A 17379-nucleotide genomic window follows, 5' to 3' on the forward strand; every position below is an offset into this window, starting at 1 on the left:
AATTGCAAATGTTTCTGTATGCCTACTCGCTACATTAACAGTAAAACAATTTCGGTGGTTGCAAAGTGACATGGGTAACTTGAACCCTCTCCAAGACCGCGTTTCAGTTTCGTGTTTCTCGAATGTGGGCGAGAACTGATACGAACAGAATGGAAATCAATGTCAGAGAACCGAATAACACGCGACATGCTGTCTTCTTCACCACCTACAAAACCCTGTAGTAACTAACAGTAATACAATTAACCATCGAAGCTGAAACTTATATAATATGAATAATTTCTAGCTGAGGGCCCGCGATGTTACTGCGGCAAAATTCTACAAATTCTTACATTTATTATCAATCTTTATTGCCTGAAAATTTAACACGGGCCTGATCATTCCACACATATCGCTGAGTATCACAGGATAAAGTTATTGACACTAACCCAACATCTTTGCCGGGACAATAACCCAGGACTGTTCTCATGTTTCTAAGAGCTAATCTCTAAGCCGCGTCGTTAATGTCTAATTATTACTATACCGGTATCAAGTAATGCCATGTTATGAAGGCTACATACCATATCATAATGATGGTATCATATACCACTTCAAATACGATAGGGAGGCACATACAATACACGATACGTCACATCGTACTGTGCTGATATATAATACACATGTTACTGTGTTATATCGTAGGCCTACATAACATATCAGACATCACTAACATGAATAACATCAGGTCTATATTATAGGTTTACAATTTATTGTCCTATGGTATAAATATTATAGGCTATTACCTGCTAAGCACGTCGAAAGACGGGAAGACCAGAGCCTAAGAAACTCACGAACAATTTCAGTCAAGGGAATCTGCGTATTTCGCAAACCCAAAACACGAAGTTGCAGTTTCTAGCCAGCTACTTGACTTGAATTCCACCGAACGCGGTAGTTCAGTGGTTTGTATTCCTGCTTCGTATTTATACAACGGGTTAAATTCTCGAACCAAAACAAAACCTTTTATGGGTTTAAATTTGATAATTTTTCACGGTGGTTTAATATTATAAACATTATTATTTTTCGGACACTGCCCTTCGTCCTAAGACATATAATCCGACGTTTCGAAAATTGGCTCTGTCTCCATCATCAGGTAGGGAAGAAATGTCCTACTCACCCACGGATCGAGACAAACTCTTAGTAAAGGGTCCATCTGAGAAGGCACCCCCCCCCCCCGCCCCATCAAGGCTACCTGATCAGGAACAGGTCAGTTTCCAAAGTTCTGGACCACAAAATCTCAGCCTATCAAAATTTTTGTATACTTCTAACTTACTCCCCCCCCCCTCCACTCTGACGTCTACCTCAAGCAGTGAGTCGCTTGGCGTATATTCTAAAGGCATCAGGTTCGAATCTCGGTGACGGCACTCCCCATACTGACTACAGTCTTCTGAGTGTTTCAAGATAAATACTGGTATAGTATTTTAAACAGGCAAAGAAGTATTTCTTTTCAAACAATTCCACAGTTGATTAAGCGCCACTAAATAACCTACGAACCATCAAATTTTATGCACTGGTATAAGGATACGGTTATGACCAATTCCGAGCCCTGAAATTATCGATCTAGTAAGCAATGGCTGCTTTTGATGTGGAAGCACGCAGATTTCTTTATCTGATTTATGAAGTAACTCGTCCACCATAAACAATAATCATATTTACAATCCCGTTACGGCTTATACCACGCCTGACAAGGGCAGGGGACTGGATATGACTTTGTAGGGATGAATCCTTCCCTTTGTGGTTGTATATGTTGGGGATGGAAGTAATATATTCACAGACGCTGGTTGTCTTTTCGAAATTTCTTCGCTTTTCACAGTTTTTGTTTTTTACAGCAAGGCCTCCACCTATTTCCTTATCTCCGGAAAAGAATTCGTGCCTCCCAAATGGGAGATGAGATGTCTGTGCACCCCACTTCACTGCCAGCCCCCCTGGACTCTTCACGTTGGGTGTAAAATATATAATACCAGCGAAGGATTCTAGGTAATAAAAAGCATAGCATTTCCACATTAAGCAGGACTTTATATTTCCTTATTAAATTGTATACTTCACCGCCCTTCGTATCACTGGAAGTTTGTCTCGTAAAGTTTTAAAGTACTTCTACAAAAAGTAGCCTGTATTTCAAAACAGTGACGTGCTTCAGTCTATACGGGGCAATTAGCATGAATTGTAAATTAATACAATTTAATTACCTATTTCTTTGCAATACTTGCACTAGCCCGGACAACCTGGACGTAAATGTTTCTACACATAATCTCAAAATGTCATTCCATCGCCATGTTTGTAACTTTGGAGATACAAGAAAGACAACGTAGAAATTCGTTTGCAATCTGTCTTCACATAAAATTTCAAAACCTATCTGCAATGTTTAATTAGTTACAGCAGCGAATCTGGAATATTAAATTCCGTAGCCATGTTGTTATTTTGAAGTCATACAATAAAGAAAGCAATATTCATGATTTCTGTGCACAATATGTGGACCTTAGGTAAAAGTGTAACCATGCCAGAAGTTTTACCTCTTACCAAGTTGACATTACTAGTGAGTTAGAATCAAAAGCATGAAAATGAAGTGGACTTGAATTTTATGAGGTCCTTATTCAGCTTCAAGGAACTTCGTCGGTAGTTTCAAATGTTATGATGAAGAATAAACACACACACGAACACCAGCCAGACTAAACTATTTTTAATATCATTCTTCCACGTAACCCTTGGTCAGACATGTAGTCTCATCCATCCAGTACAAGCCTGGGTGAACCACAACAAGAACTGGATCAGAGTGAACTCGAAGTCTTCTGCTATAATTTAATGCCGATCGCTCGAAATATTCTGTCACTTAATTACAACGATTAATTGTTCAATTAATTGTAATATACATATAAAGTGTCGTAAATGAGTAATCATCATATAAATGCTTTAGAAAGACGTTAAAAAACGCTGACAAATCTCTATCTGAAATTAAGCTAAAAGTCTGTTTTATCCGAAATTATTGTCTTCATACCGAAATCGGAACACACAGCTCGTAATAAGCATCTAATAACACAAATGAAACTGTTTCCACCAAGAATGCAGAATGACTTTAATCTGTCTCTCTACAGTACACGAAATTCCCAGCAGATGCACACGTGCAACTGAAGAAGGGAAGTTAAAAGGCGAAGAAAAGCAAAGATAAAGGAAAAGTTTAATAGTAGCTGTGTGTGTCTAAGGCCAAGTTTTGATCTCTCTTCATCTCAGGTCACCGCAGGGGGCTAACCACTAGAAGGGTAAATTCTAAATCCAGAAAAAGGAAACAAAACACAAAGTTTCTATTCAATATAAAAAAAATACCAAAGAAAGAAAAGAATTGAATATAACATATCCTGTATTATACGACTGTTAAATGATAAACAGAGAATTGTTGCTAATCTGAGATTACTCGAAAATTACTTAACGAACTTCGAATCAATGTGATATTTTCAGTCTATATTAAACACCGATGAAATAACTTGATTCTGGTTCGTACTGACACAAAAAAACTTTAAATAAAATTCAAATAAAACGTCGTCAGTTTCCCCCAAGACGTGTGTACTGTATTCAAACCACAGTTTTCTGTTTGAAATTATTTTAGTACAATTTAAATTTTAATTAAACACAATGGAGAATTATTTAAAACTCAGTCAACTGTGACTTGCGCAAAACAACAGACAGCGTGTTAGAGGACATAATTCGTCTGTTGATAATTTTCTAGGGCTGATCCTTAATGAAGGTCGTCATTCTTTCACATATTTTTTTTATATAAAATAGTTGTTACGCCCTCGCATAACAAATATCAAGTCTTTATTTTGAGTGATGTGATATTTGTTACAGATATAAAACATAGTTTTTGTAGTGATTATCTGAAGACATGTGACTCGTACTTTGATCATTATATGAACACTGTATTTGACGCAAGTATTCTGAGATGCAAATCGATAAGCCTACGTGAGACTATATACGTAAGAAACGGGCAGTAAGTAGATGGTGTACGTACTATGTCATATGACTGCACTGAATCAACCAGGGGGTAATAAATTTATGGACTCTTATTTGTAACTTTATTCGATGTTAGCAACAGAAAGAGAGGGGGCAGTCCTAAATTTGATGGGGCAGATGGGAGAATACAAGCAAAGGAGTGGAGAGGAGATGTAAAGAGAGACATGTGAGCAGAAACCAAGAATAAGACTGCGCGCACCGGCGGTTTGGGCCGAAGTGGTCCTTTGATGCAACGCACTGTTTCAGTTCGAAGAGAGCGCACGTGCGGTTTTTCTGCCGCAACATGCTTCATTTTCGATGCGGTGCGGTGGCCGCACAGCGGCTAGAGACGGCAAAAGAACACGCACGAGCGGTGAAACAGCCGCACTTGCAAACATTGTTTAACCGACCTTGGTGTAACGAAAGAGGAGAAAAGGACACAACTGAACAGTTCGACCATATCGGAGTACAGTGACAAAAACTAAAGAGAACCTCTGGATAGAAGTCTGTGAAGCTCAACTGACGAACACGAGCAAACTTGAAAAAAAAAAATTATCTCAATAATTTCTTCTGATATATACGCAGGTCCTCACATAACTTGTGTTATTGGACATTCAACAATCTTTGACATACAAGTGGAGGGAACCAAAATTTATTTCTACGCTTTCTACCTGCTCTTAGCAAAAATCACACGAAGGGTAGTCTCAACAAAATCCATACCTCGACTTATCAGCCTAGAGCTCACGCCAACTGTCTCCACAAAATGTAGCTCCCAACTGATGAAGAAAACGCAGACAACGCGCTTATTTCACGGTCCATGTGCACAGACAACAAGCACACGTGATTGCGGAAGTTTTACCGCTGCGTCAGAAAAACCGCTCGTTCGCGCTAGCCCTAAGAAAGACAAAACCGAAATAAAACTAGGGGCTGAAAGCACTTGAAAATTAATCCTACAGCCACTTCCACCACCCTCACCTTGCAAGCATGACTTCCTTACAAGTTTTCAACTGCTGGTTATTGCTGAAGAGGGCTGAAATGTAAGGAGTGTCGTTTTCAGTAAGGGGATGTACGAAATTTCCATTATGGAGAAAAAATGTATACGACATTTATACGCGTGTAGCATGCTACAAACACCCCGCTCCTTATTCATCCCTTAAGAAAGCTCTTCCTGTGTCGCAGATGTGCCCCTTTACTTATATGTGAATACACAGTTTGCATCTCACCCTCAGCATAAGCAGACATGACAGTCAGTAGATCCACACGCATACTATGTATACAAAGCGCTTCCTTCCCCTGTAGCCAAAGCAGAGAAACACGGGCACAACGTGGATATGAGAAATTCATCGTACTGAAAAATAGGAGGGAACTTGAACAAGACCACAATATAAAACTGTATTCCATATACCAGTATGCACACTTATTAAGGCATTTGCCGCTTTCCACTTTTCACTGGTCTCGATATTCATTTATTGCAGGTACTGGTAATAGGGCAACCAAACAGTAGAACTACACATTAACATTATTTATGTATGTTAGATTTGTGGTTCTCACGGCGATGAATCGCCCTGATGACGGAGGCAGTATGACCTCCGAAACGTTGGTTAACATCGACCAGACTACACAGCGCAACAACCCAGAAGACAGAAATTCTCATACTCATGGCTCTGATGACGGAGGCAGTAGGACCTCCGAAACGTTGGTAAACATCGACCAGACTACACAGCGCAACAACCCAGAAGACAGAAATCCTCAAACTCATGGCCCTGATGACGGAGGCAGTAGGACCTCTGAAACGTTGGTAAACATCTACCAGACTACACAGCGCAACAACCCAGAAGACAGAAATCTTCATACTCATCGCCCTGATGATGGAGGCAGTATGACCTCTGAAACGTTGGTTAACATCTACCAGACTACACAGCGCAACAACCCAGAAGACAGAAATCTTCATACTCATCGCCCTGATGATGGAGGCAGTATGACCTCTGAAACGTTTGTTAACATCGACCATACTACACAGCGCAACCACCCAGAAGACAGAAATCTTCAAACAGTGTTCTTGTTTCATGAAGATCCGTCTTTGTTTTTTTGAAGATTAGCTATTTCGTAGCCAACAGCCTGACACTTTTCTGACTGTATATATTGTTAAGCTCTCCTTACATAGAACGCAGTACTTTGGTTCATTAAATGTTAAATTATTCCAGCACAGGATAGCCGGAGGGTGGGGTGGGGTGGGGTGGGGTAGGGGGCTCTATCGTGATGTCGCCATCGAAACCATCCGGTGGTGCATTTACTCCCTACGGGACCCTCTCATAGGAAACAAAATTTTCTCTTTCAGAAATAACCTTTACTGACAGGCGGTGTGCGCACCAATGGGCTGTAATCCACACAGCACGATTCTACAAACCTTTACTGCCTAATCCTAGTTTCTTGGTACTAGTCACTACTGTACAAAACCCGGCTTGTTGGCAGTCGGAGAATTCAACGTGACTTATACGAACATATGGATTTTCTTAGTAATGTAATCTTTTATCAATACGTATTTCCACATACATGGTACAGAATAAGAATTGTGTGCACTTACAGCATATATAAAAGAAATCAAATTTAAAATTCGAAATAACTGTCTGGTTCAGAATTTCTTCAGTAGCTGACAACTAATAAGCTTGTTTGTAAATTACCTGATTCTAAAGCTCGGCGTTACATATCACCTGGAACCAGTTAAATACAATCCGAACTCTCACGGACATTTTATTTACGATCAAATTTAACGTCATCATATCTGCTATGTTTCAAAACTTGTTTCAAGGTTCTCCTAGTAAAATGTTTAAAGTATTTCTCATAGATTATCCCACAGACACCCAGCAGCTTGCGGACAAACGGCTGAGAATAAAAATTACAGGTTAATTAATTAATGGTTCGTACTGCCTCCATCATCAGGGCGAAGCACGTCTTAAACGTCGCCAACTACTATTAGACTACATGATGTAATATCCCAGAAGGCTGTGTCACATTTAAAATCGCCCCTGTGAGAAATCACCACGTAAATAAATAAGTACGGAATTGTAAGAAAAATTCGGAAAGATTTGTTCTAGGCAGTCTCGACGAACGCTTACAAGGGTGATATGTAAATCATTGGGGAGGGTGGGGATGGGGGTGGGGGAGGTTACACTACGACCCTCGGCGTGCCTGCTCACAGACATATATATAAAGATGAAAAGTGTGGTGAAGGGACAGGATGTGTAAGGAACGTTTCAAGCAAACATGTCACTTTCTTAGATATAAGAAAAAATAAAGTCTGAACAATATTCAAGAAGGACTTTTTGAATTCCAAGAACACTCTGTTTATTTTGCGTTCTTTTCTTTCAAGTGCGTTGTTATTGTGATCATTTGTGAAATTCTGTCGTTTGTCAGTCACTCTTGTCTTCCTGTCATCATTGCTGTCGCTGTGTTTATTCTGAAAGTCAGTGTTGTTTATGAAGCTTGCTTATAGTATTTGAGCAGTTGTGGGGAGGAGGGGTTGAATAAGGAGTCTTCTTGGTTGGAGAAATATACATTGTAAAGAGAGATGAAAACCAAACTCACAAATGAATATCAACACAGCTTACAAGACCCAGAACACGAACTCCGAACGGGAGTGACCGATTGGTGTACGACACTCTCACGAGAAGAATTCTGCAGTTGTAAAACTGTTAAATAACTGTGACTTACTCGCGATAACTGAGCATACTGCATGGCCCAGCATTTCGCAGTCTTTTTTTTATACCTGCAGCATTTTTTTGTTTTTCTGTTCTGAAACCTTGACACATTGAAGGGTTTGAGGAGGTGTGTAGCAGCCCCAAGCCGTACCTGGAGGTACAACCACCATAAACACACAGAAGAATACTGTTTTTATTTTGTAACTGTACGTTTCAAAATTTAAACCCTCGTTAGTTTTAGTATTATTTCACAATTCTTTGAGCCTACAGGGTCCCCCCCCCCCCCCCCCCCAGAATAATCGTTTGTAGCCTGACTATTTTGTTCAACTCTTCCTTCCTTTCTGATAAAATTCTATTAATCTTTTTATATTTTCTACGAATTTTAATGCAAATAAAAAAATTTCATAGACGATGGGCATAGCTAAGTATTAAGAATAATACGGACACAGTTTGAAACATACATATTTACGTTTAGACAGAGGTCTACAGCAATAAATGACGTAGCGTATCAGGAGACATTGGTACGTGGAAACACTCTCTGCCTTAGAGCACGACGATATCTCTGACCGAAGAAACGTCTAACATTTCCCATTTATATGTCGAAACGGTAGACGCTGCTGGTCACCCGAAAGCTTTCTCCTCCCGATGTCTCACGTACATCACTCCGAATTCGCCCCTTCCTTTCCCTTACAAACATCCTCACAGGTTTTCCAATTTCCAGTTCACGACTATAAAATCACACATCATATGCAAATTTTATTCCTACACATATTTTTTCCCGCCTCTAACCCTATTTCATATTCGCCTTTTGGTGTCGTGTTTCAGAACACCGTAAGGGGTGGTTGGGTCGGTGGGTGGTAATGGTAGGACATGTTAAAAAATAAAGCAATCTCCGCATTTCCTATTCAACTGACGGCGGAGGTCTGCGGTCACATTTTCAGAACAAATACGCACATGACGCACATATGGATTTAACCAGCAAAAATATAATCACTTCGGCTAATATTTATACAATTTACAAAATCCCATCAAGATCTGACTACTATTATGCAGCAACTGAAAGTCGCAGCTGAGCGGTTAGCATTCCCATTTCGTATTTGGGATGTTCCGACTTCACATTTCGGTCCTGAGACAGACTACCCTAGTTACGATTGAATCTTGTATTACGGTGACTAAGATTCTGATAGCGTCGTTAAATAAACTACATATACAAACTTATATTTTATATTAGCAGTTAATAGGTTTGTCAGTCTTAATTTCTTCAAATTCCCAGTTGCATATGGAACCAGTACAGTGACAACTTCAGAAATTACGCACAGCGTAATATTTCTGGGGCGTTCGCCAGAATTTGATCTGTGAGAAACATGAATATGGAATCATACATGTTAATAGTATATCATGTCTCATTGAATTTGTCGAAGGACAAACAGGTTTATATGTGTAAGTATATTTAAATCTTTAAGAAAATTGGCCTTAGACAGATTCGGCACTACATTTAATAAACAAATGTTTTGATAAGATATTGTAAATGCGTCATATTGTGATTCATAATATTAAAAATTAAAATGTAGTACGCTTAAAGTAGAGAACACATGGCTAAAAAGAAATCGATTACTGATCAGAGGAAGCTACTGTGTGAATAATTTCTAACATGTTCAAAGAAATAGCAGTTCAAATTTCTCCGACTGCAAATTTCCACAACCCACCATGGCCGAGTCCTTGAAGGCTGGAAATCCCCACGTAAAGAAACACGAATTATGTGAATTTTAATTAACTTTTACTTCTCCTTTACGAGTGCCATGTTTGAATAATGATGGTGGTCCGAGAAATAATTAAGAAAAGAAAGTTAAACAGCATTCTCGGATTATGCAATTAATATTCCGCCAGACGCGAATTCTTCTGCAAATGACTAACGATTTCTTTTAAAGCTACTCCCTCGTCTTTCCCTTAAATTCTTACTCACAACTTCTTTTAAAACGAATTCAACAATTCCATACTTACAGACAAGGGGTTAAATTTAAGAAAGGAGTAAATTATAGACGAAAAATGGGTGGAAGGAAGGGTGGATAGAAGGAAAATTAAGTTACAGTTTTTTTCTGCAAGTGAGTAGCGAGAGAGAAGGGTAGCGTAGTGTAGGGTCGAAGAAAGAAAGGGGTGCAAGAATTCTCAACTGTATTTCAGACCTTTCCGCCACTTAATTTTCTTTATCCATTTCTTTATCGTCGTCTATGCTGCTGTTTTTTGTACGTGACAAAAATAACTTTATTCCTTCAACTCCGTTTTCAAAATCCGCCGAATAGATTGCTAACGTGAGGATGAAGACAGCACGTTTCTCAATAACTTAGATATCCACATGCAAATCTCCACGACCCTACTGCCCTTAAGACAACACCACATAATGCTGCTTACTTATCTAGAGATTCTCTTGGCGTTTCAGATAAATCTAAGACTGTATTAAATGTAATGTTGTATTTGTTTCATGTCTGTTAAGTTCAGTTTTATTAAGTGAAAGAGACTCAATAATGTCGTAGAAACGATTTAACTTTTAAAATTTTAGGTTCTTACGGCGGCGAAAAAGAATACAACAGCCTTCTGAGGCATTGCATAGTGTACAGTGGTAGACATAGCCCTGATGATGGAGGTAGTAAGTATGTCCGAAACGTCGGCCAACTTCTACAAGACTACACGGGGCATTATTCCCGAAAGCTGTCTGTCATCTTCTTAACTCTTAAAATAATTTAGTCTTAATTCCTAACGAAAACATGTAGGCCTATTTTCACATCCGTTAACACGAAAGACAGTTTTGTGTTTGTTGGGGTGGAGATATTTAAGCTGGAGCCTGTCTCTGGTTAAACGTTGAAATAACGGCTTATGTATGAAGTTCTCAGTAATGACGGAGAAAGGCAAAATTTTATTTATTTCAAATGAACTACAAATAGATAGAATAGTGCTTGTAATCTGGGTGACAAAAACTTTGAAATAACGAGGTACGTAGAGCAACTGATTAATACGGAATGAAAGAGAAAGCTGATAGAGGCAGGACAGAGATGAAGGAAAGGAGACAGTGTGAGGATTGAAGACACACACAAAAAAAAAAAAAAAAAGATTTGCAGACTGACGGGTCCATTCCACAATTTAAACAATATTTGGTCTATAGCTTTCCAATAAATTCTCGTTTGTCACAAAATGGAATACATTTCCATAATTTCTTCCTCTAAAAACATGGCCTCGTCCTCGATTTATAAAATTAATTTTCACTTCTTTATACTCAAGTATTCACGGAATCTAAAGTTATAACTCCAATACACATTAGAGCGATATTTCAGGTTCTCACGGCGGCGATTATGGAGATGGCTGCCTTCTGGGATGTGCCGTGCAATCTCTTACAAACTGACCGATGTTTGAGGGATGCATATTGCCTCTATCAACAGGCTGATGGAGGCTCTGATGTTGGACTCAGTAAGCACCTTTTGAACGTCGGCCAGTTTCTACGAGGCTACATGGCAAAACATCCCAGAAGAAATAATTAGAACTGATTAGAAACTTCGCCGTTCATCATGAAATACGAGGGTGTTTCAAAAAGTATCAGCAAATTGACAATATTTCACGAAACGAATACCCCAGGCATTTCAAACTCCCGCACTGGGAAGATACATCCTTAGAGAAGGTTTTGACACTGCCCAATAAATGGCGTGGCGTACTTAGCTGTTTGCACCGTAGAGGAGCATCGAGCAATCATCAGATTTTTGTGGTCGGAGGGTGTGAAACCTCGTGAAATTCATATAAGAATGCTGCATTGGCGAGAGAAGAGTGTACGAGTGGGTAGATGCGTTTAAAAATGGGCGAACATCAATCTTTGATTACCAACGCACGCCCTCACACCATTCGGAGATTGAGATATCAGATCTTACAACCCTGACCTTGCTCCCTCTGATTATCATGTGTTTGGACCCCTTAAGGATGCTTTGATTTGGGAATGTAGACGAGGTCAAAGGAGCGGTGCATTCCTGGCTGAAGGCACAACCAAAAACATTTTTTTCTGATGGAAAAAAGAAGTTGGTGCAACGGCGTGAGAAGTGTATTGAAAACGAGGGTGATTATGTATAAAAATGACATATAATTTGTATCTCTAATTAAATTATATATCTCAAAATATTTAATTTGCTGTTACTTTTTTAAACACCCTCGTACTAAGGTTCAGTCATCAATCCACTTCATATGCTCAAAATACATTATGCTAAATTCATTTTACCCACCGATTCTACCAGCTTATATAGTATTTTATTTAATTGTCCTAATAATATTAAGTGGAGAGTTTGCGTTGAGTAGCTTTCACAAGTTCTGAAACTTCAAGTCTGTTAGATGTAGCACAATCTCTTCAGAAGATTGTTCTTAAGCATAGCTAACCTGCGATCTTCGATCACAAGGAGAATCTAAGTTTAAAATTCATACAAAACAACGTACAAACGTATTTATAAAAACACAATCCTACTATAACTTATTTTTATTTTTAAGAAATTACGAGAAGATTCTTGTGACTGTGAACTTCATTTCTAATGTTTAATCTTCAGTTATATCATATAGTTTAATTTAACATATCCGAATCGTCTCTGCTACCAACGAAATGCTTTGACTGTCATATTTTAGCACTTAAATGTAACAATATATGTATTTTAACAACTGGGAGATAAGTTACATGTACATAACAAATTATTGTATATAAATATATATCTCTCACAATGGAGAGGGTTAAAGATGTTAGGTGAATCATAAAATAAATATTGCACCTGCATCTATAAAATTTAAAATCATGAAAACCACAATCATGGCATTCATTTGCATTTCGAGGCTCAGTATGTGGTGGCTCGTATGTCTTATCTGACTGGGACACGAACAATTGTATCAAAATAAACGACCACGAATCTGTGTGAAGTATCGCTGCCGTATATTTGCAACGATATTCATTCGTCAGCTGTTTTTTGGTGAGACATTAAAAAAAATCATTAAATATTTTCTTTCTTTCGAATGATTTTGTTTTTATTTTTGGTACTTTATCGTGAAACTTTAAACGAAATGATATACAATGATGATGAATACCAGGAAATAAAATACATTTTCATTTGAGTGACTTTTAAAAAAACATTTTATTTTAAGGGTCAACAGGCAAGACTGGTGCTTCCTTGCAATAATATGTGTATTTATTACGCTGAAACCTTTTTTTATTGCATGTTATAAATTGTACATCCTTTTAAAGATGAATACATACTGATGAATTCTGTTTTTGTGAATTTTTAACTTAGAAAATATTGGGATTGAAATCATACAGTCAGCCTCTACAAATATATTCACAAATTATTATATCATAACATTTTTATTTGTAAAGATTAAATTTACATTTCATTCTTAACGAAACAGACAAAATAGAAAAATAAGTACTGTAAGAAAACTTTGTCTTTACAGTTTTACTGCGGTGGTGGCAAAGATAACTACGATAATTGACTGCTAATGTATAATTATTTTGAATAATTACTGAGAAACCAACCCCCTTCATTCTCTCCCTCATACCCTAACTCACACAACCACAATAAAGTGGAGTTTTGAAATAAATTAACGAACCATAAATTGAGCTCCAGGCAATTTGTTACGTGAAGATTAAATGTGATGACAAGGGAAACGCTGGCTCCAGCATTCAATTAGCTACGCAACAATGGCTGAGGAACATCATCAGAGCTGAGTTCCCGGGCGACCAGCAATGACAATAAAGCTCGCGTTCGTTTATAATATTCTCTTGAAATAAAGAATAGTCTTTAGCGTACGTTTTGTAAAGTTAACTGGCATTACTGTAAAACGTTTCAATCTACAGCGACTGCTTTTAATTACATAAAATAAAGGAATGGGAAGAAAATAAGGAACAAGTAGAAAGTGTACCATAAAATATATTTTTCGATTCAGAATTTTTATTCTTCGCCTTATTTGTTTAACAATAAAATATAATAAACGAGTGATGTTGACGGGGCATGTAGCACGTATCTGACAAACGATAAATACATGAAAAGTCTTCTGTTAAACCTACTTTTGGGTTCTGGTATCTTGCCCTGTTGCCGACGTTTCAGAGGAACATACACCTGACGGCTGTATTAAACAATAGAAAACCCGAATCGACAGGATTTGATTACAAAAGTTTAACACGCCACCACAGAGCTACTTCGGATTATACTGTTATAGAATTACATTACTTAAAGAAGAGTTTTGGAACACGTGATTTATAAAGTTAGAAATTGAAGTCATTTAAGTAAGATAACAGACGTTTCATTTTACAAACAATTTTTGTTAATTACGAGATTTACAGGTTTCGACACATGCCGTAGACTATACTTTACATGTATCTAACAATTCCTAATACAAAAAAAGACAAGGCCCTGTATTTGAAACTATGCTGTTCTATCAACAATAAATATCTGATAAAATAAGTTACTAGAAAGATGACTACGTTTAAAACACACGTTCACATATTTTTGGTGATAATATTAGTGAAAATAATATAAAGTACCCAAATTTGGACAGGAATTTTCTCTAGTCTCTTTTGTGAATAAGTCGATAAGTAGGTAAGAGTTCATGAATAAATATTATGTTTAAATCATACGATCTTATGTTTTTACATCGTCTGCGATCTATTGGTATACTTGAGTTCACGATACTTCGATAATTCTTACGTAGTATAGATACGACACATTTGTTTATTTCAGCTAGGAGCATTCAGAATGCAAAGGGGCGAAGAACGTATCTACGAATTACAACACTTAAGTCTTCTTTAGATAAGCTTCGTGCTTCAAAGTGTTATAACAAAAATGCCAATGTAATCTCCACATTCCATATACCCCACCGCTAGGATACAAACTTTCAACCAAGCCATCAATTTCTCTATTACTCGACCGCTTTAATCTGCGGTCACAGTCTTGCTTACGACTCTTTCTTACTTTAAAACGTTTCTTATGCTGACTCATAGATTTTCCATTTTCTTATACAGTAGTCAAGACTTGATGAGAAACATAAAGCCGGCAAAAAAGAAGAAGAAGAAGAAGGGGTTGAAGAAGGAGACGGCGGGTGAAAAGAATGAGGGGGGGGGGGGTGACGCAAATGGAAGTCAAACCGCTAACTATCACGAATCTAATTTTCTCTTGAGATCACAGGACAAAGTTATGGCTTAATGCGAGGAGAGAACTTGCTTAAGATCCTGTATACTTTTCCCCTCGTCCTTCTCGCTCGTTTCTTTTTCTTACGTAATTTGGTGGTATATCAAGGAGAAAAACTTTTTTTTGAAAAATCTCCATTTGAAGAACATTCCCTTAAGCATAAAATGTGATTCACAAAGCCAGAGATCTGAAAGTAAGACAGAAATTCGATTCACCTACACAAAACTGCTTACCGAGCAGCTACATGTTCTCGGTAATGACTCTAGATGACAGAACTCTCTATTTTAAATGTGCTGCTACCATTATCCAGTTTTCAGGAGTGTTCTAAACGAGACAGAGACGAAGTTTTCCATCTGCAAAAATAGTTACAAAATGTACTTTCTCATTCTTTGGTGTATTTATTCTGTATGAATTTTTTTTTTAAAAAAAATCAGGCCTACAGCATCCAAATAGTAAGTTACTGTGAAGGGTGAATATATCTTCTTCAGCTTCATTTATCAGCTCATATGGACCAATCTTCTAATTCTCAGTTTTGTCATATTTCTGTTCTGTAATGTTTATACAGTCTGACCGAGGTTCAGAAAAGACTATGTCTCATATGGCAACAGCGTTTCAACGCATAGCGAGGTACTGCAACCTGTCAGGTCCATGTTACACACTACAATTTAAATGGCAAGGGAAATGCGTTTTAAATACGTCCCAAGAGTCTTATCGTGGACCTCGACTTGTTCGTAGATCCACGAAAAAAATAAATTCACTTATAAGATAGTGTAGTTGCGTCATATTATGACTTATTAAATTAAAATTAAATTATTTGGTTATTCCGTCAAATCACAATGTATTTAAATAAGAAAATTAAAATAATTAAAATATCATTCTGTGTTCCATATCGAATAATCGCTTTACAATTGGAACAGTTTACAACAAGTTTCGGTTTTATTAAACCATCATCAGGTGTAAAATTATATTAAATTTAAAACTCAATTACAATTTTTTTTTACAATTTTTCGTAGTGTAGTTTTTGGAGGTTGTGTCCAGATATTTTCATATAATGGATCAACTTTATTGTTTGAAGTGATGCTTTTGATGTTTACATCGGTCAGAGATGAAATAGTAGACAACACAGTTGTGTCTGGAGGTGATCCAGAAGTATTACCGTATCCGATCAAGCTTTAGTACTGAATTGTAAATCGATTATTCGATATGGAACACAGAATGATATTTTATTTTATTTTAATTTTCTTATTTAAATACATTGTGATTTGACGGAATAACCAAATAATTTAATTTCAATAAATTCACTTGTGCAATTTATTGTACAGACATTTTTCATACAAACTAGAGCCCTTGAAATAGATTTACATGTAGATTAAATTCAATAGTTTCACTTGCGGTTCACTTTATATTTCTCCGGGGAGATTTACTTACAGTACAGTTCAAAGTAAACAAAATAATTTATTGTCCGTTGAGTTTTTCTTATCCACTGGCACACTTTATAAAACTACGGTTTGTCATTTTTAGCATACACAACTCTGTGAAGACAAGTCAGAAAATCAGCTTATCCTCGGACAACATTCTGGGCAAACTGGGAGGGAATCATACTTCCCACCAAGGATAAAGTGGTTAATGTGCCCTTACCGAATGCAACGTAACGAAATTATGGCTTAAGCTTTGGGCGCTCAACTGAAAGCCACCTAATATTTACATTTACTGCTGCTCAACTCATTCGTCCAGCTTTCTTAACCCAATTAGGTTCCTTTCATTAGTTTTCCTTTCTATTGAACCTCCTCTCTTTTAACCCTAAATTTTCTATTTCTGCAACCCTATTTCTTCTCATTCTTTAAGACGGTTTTATTTAATTACGGCTATGTGGACCCTCCAGCCTTCCCCCACAGCTTTAATTTCCTTCATCATAACCCTGGCAGGCCTTCAATTAGAACACGGCCCCGCATTTCTCTTTGTAGGTCGAAACTCCTACATCCGGTCTGACCAGACCAGTAATCACAGCAAAGCAGAGCCAGTAGAAGCACGAATTAGTTCTGCATGGGCCGGTCCGCGGAATAACAAGCCTCTGACTAACGCCACCAAATACGAAACCGAAAGGGATAAAGTTACGACGATTAATCGTCACACTAGAATTCCGATAAACCGATGTTGGTTACTTTCGTCTGTATTAACTAACTAACTAGGTGGCTTACCAAACCCGAAGGTTCATCACCGAATTAACCAAAGCCCTCCACCGAACTCTGTCCTGGGCCAACAAAATCCAGTCTCCTTCAACTCCTATCTCCCACAGATCCCGCCTGAGATTATCCTCCCATCTACGTCTAGGTCTCCCCAGAGGTCTCTTCCCCTCAGGCTTCCCAAATAGTGAACCCAACCAACCAGATGGCTTACCGAACCCGAAGGTTCATCACCGAATTAACCAAAGCCCTCCACCGGACCCTGTCCTGGGCCAACAAAATCCAGTCTCC

General features: G+C 37.9%; 1 protein-coding gene and 1 long non-coding RNA gene across 7 annotated transcripts in view; one reads left to right on the forward strand and one right to left on the reverse strand.

Annotated features, from left to right (window-relative positions):
* LOC110827930 (uncharacterized) overlaps positions 1–17379 on the reverse strand; it is a 310772-nt gene that overhangs the window by 256796 nt on the left and 36597 nt on the right. The gene's annotated exons all lie outside the window — the stretch shown is intronic.
* The window catches only part of LOC110827928 (uncharacterized), a 194314-nt gene that overhangs the window by 167877 nt on the left and 9058 nt on the right, over positions 1–17379 (forward strand). Inside the window, exon 3 of one of the 4 annotated variants that reach the window (XM_087342662.1) lies at positions 1863–2010. The exons of the other annotated variants lie outside the window; for them this stretch is intronic. The gene's annotated coding sequence lies outside the window, so the exon portion shown is untranslated. The remainder of the gene's footprint in view (positions 1–1862; positions 2011–17379) is intronic. 4 annotated transcript variants of the gene reach the window in all.

The sequence above is a fragment of the Zootermopsis nevadensis genome, unplaced genomic scaffold (assembly GCF_977971745.1).
Source record: "Zootermopsis nevadensis isolate Lab colony 2312 unplaced genomic scaffold, Znev_1.0 Znev_ptg000003l, whole genome shotgun sequence".
Lineage (NCBI taxonomy): Eukaryota > Metazoa > Arthropoda > Insecta > Blattodea > Termopsidae > Zootermopsis > Zootermopsis nevadensis.